The 7,113-nt window shown below is 41.4% G+C and overlaps 1 non-coding gene across 1 annotated transcript; it reads left to right on the top strand.

Annotated features, from left to right (window-relative positions):
* Positions 1–952: 952 nt before the first annotated feature.
* Positions 953–1,059, top strand: LOC141650621 (small nucleolar RNA R71). The gene has a single exon (XR_012546643.1). It is a non-coding gene; the product is annotated as a small nucleolar RNA R71 (small nucleolar RNA).
* Positions 1,060–7,113: the final 6,054 nt, after the last annotated feature.

A 7,113-nucleotide genomic window follows, 5' to 3' on the forward strand; every position in this document is an offset into this window, starting at 1 on the left:
TTTGCACAATTTCTTCTTTGTCACTAGCTTTCACAACTTCATCCTCAACTTGATTCCTCGGTGCTTCATACCTCGTACCACTCCTCAAGTGAATGGCACTAACCGTTTCATGTCTCGGGGGATTACTTTGAGGTGGTAATTGCCCCTTTGTCTTTGTGAGCTTGAAGATGCTAGTTGAGTCAATTGGGTTTCCAACATTTTGGTGTGGGCTAGGATGTTGTTGATGGTGATTTCCTTTGCTTGACTATCCTTTTGCATTTGAGTGAAAAACTCTTGTTGATTCTTTTGCATTTGGAGGACCGCTTTTTGGACATCAAAACCTTGGTCATTTTGTTGATTGTATGGAGTTTGATTTTGGTAACCTTGGTTTTGGTTGTAAAAGGGTCTTTGATTTTGGTTTCTCATGGGAGGTGAGGTGTATGTTGGTTGAAGGTTTTGAACATTTTGGCTTTTGTATGAGAGATTTGGGTGGAATTTGGTGTTTTCATTGTAATAATTGGAATAAGGGGTACCACTCTTGTATGCTTGAAAAGCATTCACTTGTTCATTTGTTCCCCTACATTCACTTTGGTAATGTCCCAAAGTTCCACAATTCTCACATATCCCACTTGGGATTGATGAAGATGCCGTCATGGCATTAACATGTTGCTTTGGTGATTTTGAGGCTTCTTCAAGTCTAGCCATAGCTTTTTCGAACTTCAGATTGATGGTATCAATGTGAGCACTAAGTTGAGCACCCAATTGAGTAATAGAGTCCACTTCATGCTTTCCTCCTCTAGTAGCCTTGCGAGGTCTACTATATTGCGAATTATGAACCGCCATTTCCTCAATCTTGTTCCAAGTTTGATTATCGTCAACTTCGGTAAACATACCATTTGATCCCATGTTTAGAATGTTTCTTGAGTCTTCATAAAGACCATTCCAAAATTGTTGTACCAAGAACCACTCGCTAAGTCCATGATGAGGACATGAGCGACAAATTACCTTGAATCGCTCCCAAGCTTCATACAAAGATTCTTCATCTCTTTGCTTAAAGCCCGTAATTTGAGCTCTTAGCATGTTAGTCTTTTCCGGTGGGTAGAACTTTTTGTAGAAAGCTAGAGCCAATTTCTTCCAAGAGTAAATTCCGAGAGTAGCCTTATCAAGGCCTTTCAACCATTGTTTTGCGGTGCCAATTAGAGAAAAAGGAAATAAGACCCATCGAATTTGGTTTTGAGTTACACCGGTTTGTGAAATCGCATCACAATAGTCACAAAAAGTCTCCATGTGAGATTGAGGGTCTTCACTAGGCATCCCCCCAAATTGGCTTCTTTCGACTAATTGGATAAATGCGGATTTGGCAATGAAATTTCCGGTTAAGTGTTGTGGTGTGGGAGTACCATTGGGTAGGTTCTCCTCGGTTGGTACGGAATGTGATGAAAATTTAGGCATTGTGGGTTGATTTTGTGTTGGATTTTGTGTTGGGTTCTCCTCACCTTCTCTTGCAAAAGGTTTGACGAACTCAATAGCGTTTGGTTGAATATCTACAACCTCACCAATACCTCTCAAAGTTGTTCTAGCAAGTCTTCTATTGTTTGTCAAAGTCCTTTCAATTTCGTGATCAAAGGGTAACAAGTTACCTTGTGATCTTCTAGACGTGCAAAATATCAAACAACTTGAAAATAATTAGAATAGACCTTGAGGAGTTTTACTTCCCCAAGGCAAAGAAAGACACAACTAATAACAATCTAAGAAAATCTAAATCAAGTTAACACCGTCCCCGGCAACGACGCCATTTTTGGTCGTACTCTCTTGAGAGGTTTAGTTTTCGGTACTGGTCGTTAGGAGCACCTAGACCAAAACAATATTTATAACTCCACAAACAACTCTACTATTAGTAAAGAGGCAAGTAAAGGTCGGATCCCAAGGGACGGGAATTGAAGTGAGATTTTCAATTGCAACTAGCGGTGTCTAGGGGTGTCACAATTTGGGGTTTGAATTGAAGATCACTAAACTAAATAGCAATGAAAGTAAACAAGCAAGATGATTAAAAGGGATGTAAACAATTGATAAAAGGCACTAGGGTGTCATGGGGTCATAGGGGATTCATGGGAATTGATCATACAAACATATTCTCAAATTATAAGCAAGCAATTATTGTTGTGATGGATCGAGTTGGTTTATATCTTACAATCCTAGAAACGTTTGGGTCCCGGAGCCGAATCGATTAGATTGTACAACACCTACAAGTCGACTTAATCTTCCCTACTCAACTATATGCATGGTCTAATGAGACTCGAGTTGGTTTATGTCTTACAAGTCTCATTGAAAAGATAGGTGATGGGTAAAAAATGCAAGGATTCATAGGCTCGCATTTCATCAAACATAACATGTGCATAAGTTGAGATCACAACAAGCAAACAAATAAACTATGAAAACATATTAATTTAAGCATGAATCATCCCCCATGTTGGTTTCCCCTAATTACCCATTAACCCTAGCTAAGGAAACTACTCACTCATTATCATGTTGAACATGCTAGCAAGGTTGTCAATCATACCAACAAAGTAAAACATGATGAATAAATGAAAGTGATTAACAATAATTAAAAAGGGATTAAGAGAATTATACCTACTAATGATTCCAATAATAAAGCAAAGAATAATAGAAGTACTTGATGATTGATTGGAAGGTTGTCAATCTCCCAATAATAACCCAAATAATCTTCAATTACCCAAAATGAAAGATGAACAAAAGAGAGATTAAGGAAATGAGATTTGTATTAAGACTTGATTAAAAGTTGATTACAAGATTAAAGAGAGATTAGAATGATATAAACTACATTAAAGATTGATAAGAAGAACATGATAATCTAATTAGACTAATGGGGTATTTATAGTGGGGATTAGGTACAAATTAGGGTTTACTAAGGGCTTAAATGACGATTAAGTCCTTGAGGAATCGCTCCTCTCAGAAACATATGCGAGTCTCCTTTTTGCTAGTCTTTCCCGAGGTATGCGCATCCTTCATAGAACAAGTAGAAGACGAAATAGCTGTCACACAATCCGAGCGTCTAGGGCACGGGACGAGCGGATTGTGGGTCTTTTGGACGAGCGGATTTGGAGGGTGGACGAGCGGATTGTGGTGGTTTTGGACGAGCGTCCCTCTGAGGAAGACGCTCGGATTCCTTGTGCTGGACGGGCGGATTGTTGGCAATCCGCTTGGATTCTGAGTCAGCTTCCTCCACTCTTCTTTTCTTCCTTTTTCTTCATACAATCCTTGAGGATTTCGTCGGGGATGCAAGGATCTTTTCTCATCATTGCCCATCTACTATAGTATGTACAAAGGCCTTCTAGTCTTGTCTTCTCTTTGATGCTTGGTCATTGAATTCAATCAATTTAGCTCCATTTTGCCATGAAAATGCAAGGTTTGCACTCCTTTCCTACCAAGGGATTAAAACCTCAAAGAATATGCAAAACAAAGGACTAAAGACATTAAATGACCCAAATATGCACTAAAAAGCATGGGAACAAGGCTAATTCGGGGACTAAATGTGCTCAAATAATGGTTACATCAACCGCATGTAGAACTCGACAGGGCTATTAGAGTACGGGTTCTTTATGATATCAGGAAACCTTTGAAGGTGTCGGTTCCAGTACGAATGAAGGAGGGGTGTACGATTAATTTTGACGTGAAATATGAACGATTAACTACATATTGTTATGGGTGTGGGTTAATTGGACATGGTGAAAAGGATTATGAAGATGGTCCTTATGAAGAGGAGGATTTGAAATTTGGTGAATGGTTACGTGCTTCGCCATGGAAGGTAGTGAAGACTGTGCAGGAGACATCGGGGAAAGCGGCTAGAGATCTTCGCAAAAAATTTGATGCAGTGGGAACTGATGACTCTGAGGAAGCTATTTCGAATATGATACAAAAGTTGCAGTCCATTGCCATTGATCTTAAAAATAAAAAGCGCCAGGTAGACCATGGCGAGGAGTAGCAGGGGGATAGGGAGGAATCTGGGGAGGTGGGTACGCTGAAGATGGGGGGGGGGGGGAGGTTTATGTATGCAAACGTTAGAGTTCCTGAGTGAGGGTGAATATTCCCATCAGCTTCTTCTTGGGGTACAGAGGTAGGAGGGGTTTGGTGGAGATACAGAAACAGGGTCTAAGGGGGTGGGGGATACGGGTTCTACGATGATGGAGGGTATGGAAGGAGGCTTGAGTAGAGGTTACTCTACCCAACAGACTCGAGATGGGGAGAGTAAGAATGAGACAGGGAGAGGATGGACACGGCTGTGGAGAGATGAGGTGGTGGGGAGGCCGATTATGGGGGATGCACTGACGGAGCCTATGGGGGGTAAATGTGACAGGGAGAATGATTCTGATGTGATGGTCCAAAAGCGATTGAAACCAACGACAGACGGGGGCGTCTTGATACCTGGGGCGGAGGTGGACGGTGGTCAACCCTGCCGGGCCCAATGAATATCTTAAGTATTAACTGTCGGGGCTTGGGCAACCCCGACACAGCTAGTGCGCTCCGTGCTTTGGTGCGGAAGGAGGCCCCTGCCATACTTTTCTTATGCGAAACTAAATTGTGTGGTCGGGAAATGAGAAGGGTGAGAGAGTGATTGGATGGTTATTTTGGGATGGAGGTCGACAGTAAGGGGAGATCTGGGGGGTTAGCTTTTCTATGGAGGAAGGATGTTGACTGTGTGTTTAGATCCAAATCCGTCCACCATATGGATTTTTCTGTCAGATGAGGGGAGAGTGAGTGGCGTGTGACGGGGTTTTATGGGTGGCCAGCTGTGACGGACTGTCACCTCTCTTGGGAACTTCTGAGGCTGCTCGCTCAAGAATGTACTATGCCGTGGGTTTGCATTGGCGACTTCAATGAGATTTTACTTTCGACTGAGATGAAGGGGGGTAGTAGGCCCCAATGGCAAATGAACCAATTTTGTGATGCTGTGAATGATTGTGGTCTCCGAGATGTAGCATGGGAGGGATATAATTTTTCTTTCGATAATGGCCAATGCGATGAGGCAAATCGTCAGAGCATGTTGGATCGAGCCCTTTGCACGGAATCATGGCTGGAGCTTTTTCCTTTCGCTAGACTATTATTTAGTAAGAGAGTGGTCGGACCACGCACCTATTAAGCTCATTCTTAATAGGAGGGAACAGGGGGAAGGTGGGAGAAGACGGTTCAGGTTTGAGCAGGTGTGGTTCGGGGAGGAGGAGTGTGGGGAGGCCATTGCACGGGGTACAGCTCGCGGGGGAGGAGATTTGGTAAGGGTAATTGAGGAGTTCAGCAAGGAATTGCGGGCGTGGAAAGGAACAAATATCAATAATATTAATAGGGACATTAATCAAAAGCGTAAACAATTGGAGAGATTGAATGAATGGGATCGCTCGGAGGCAAACGTGGCTTGGAGGCGGAAATTAGTTGCTGAATTAGCTGAGCTGCGCCGTCAAGAGGAGAGGTATTGGCGTCAGAGATCGAGGGCTTTGTGGCTTAAAGATGGAGATCGTAATACAAAATTTTTTCACACTCGAGCTAGTGAACGGAGAACAAAGAATTATATAGCACAGCTGATTGACGATAATGGGATTTCTAATATGGGAAATGACGCTATAGCTAGTGTAGATACCCAGTATCTGCACCTCCCAAAAACCACCCGATGATGATCGGACTATAAAATGTTTTTGATATGCGTGCGTAGATTGGCTATACATGAGACGGTTTAATGCACTACGGATATGAAAATGATTTCAAAAGTTTTCTAACTTCATTTGCAGTAAAATAACACTATTTAGAGTTAAAACCGTCTTCGGACACAAAACCGACTCAGAAACCCGCAACTCGAGTCAACCTGAGTCAACCCGAGTCAACCCAAATCTTGAATGCCAAAAATAATGCCATGAATGTCTTCATCATGTCATTTCCATTAAAATGACCCTATTTAGAGTCTAAACCGACACCGAGCCAAAAACCGACTCGAAATTCAAATCCCGACTCACACGGGCAAACCCGAGTCAAAGACACAAAATAACTACCCCAAATATCACCCAAGAGGAAGCTTACACGGCTAAGCAAACCTCAAAGACCAAAAATCACAACCAACAAAACATTGGTTAGAACAAATGCAAAATCCAAATTTGCGAAAGGGACAATACACCCACTTGTATCACGAGGTAGCTCGCGCCTCTTTAGGCTGTCTGCTTAGCCTCCAAGCAAACACAACCGACCTACCATTCCACATTTCTCTATAAATACCCACCATCATACAACATAATCTTCACGCGAGAGTCCGCCCCCTCCTTCTCCCTTAAACTTCTAGACCCGACTTCCTAAGTCACAAAATCGACACGTGTTTACGACCTACCGATCGTAAACACAAGCCTTACACATTTTGTTTGGTACCGTCGCCGTGCATTCGACCGACCAATTCGACCAACTCAACTCATTAATCAACATGTTTTAATTAACATATTTTCAACTCATTTTCAAAACAAAATCCTTTTTTAAGGCACTCTTTTAAACTTCTTTGATCACGAGTAGTCACAACGAGAAAACCGTCTCTAAAGTCGTCTACCACGCAAACATCAAAATACGTAAGTTTGAGGGTGTAAACAACTCATTTATTTCATGTTTTTACTGTTTTTATGACTTCATATGTATGAACAATGCTGCATCCATATCTGTGTCTGCATCTTGTTTTTATCGCATTTCTGTTATCACGTTTAATTTAAGTATGCATTGTTGTTTAATTTCATAAAAATCAAAAATCTCATAAAAATTGAAAAATTTCAAAAATTCAAAAAATATTCACGTTTATTTTTGCATATAGGTTGAGTCGGAACGGTAGATTTCCGTGATGATAATGCACTATAACTTGTCATTTTTACTTGAGCCTTGCACTTCTTTTGATAGTTATTAGCTTTGTCATACGCATAGTCTACGAGTTTCTGTTCAAATATAGCTGACTGTTTAGACTTGACTTGATAAATTGGCAAACTACTTGATAAATTATGAGTTTTAGAGCCCTTAACTGGTGACATTCATGACCGGTTCGTTAGGAATTGAGAGTAATACTCCTTGCATAGTATGTTCATCATTTTTGCACTTTTATGA

This window comes from Silene latifolia, chromosome 3 (assembly GCF_048544455.1).
Source record: "Silene latifolia isolate original U9 population chromosome 3, ASM4854445v1, whole genome shotgun sequence".
NCBI lineage: Eukaryota > Viridiplantae > Streptophyta > Magnoliopsida > Caryophyllales > Caryophyllaceae > Silene > Silene latifolia.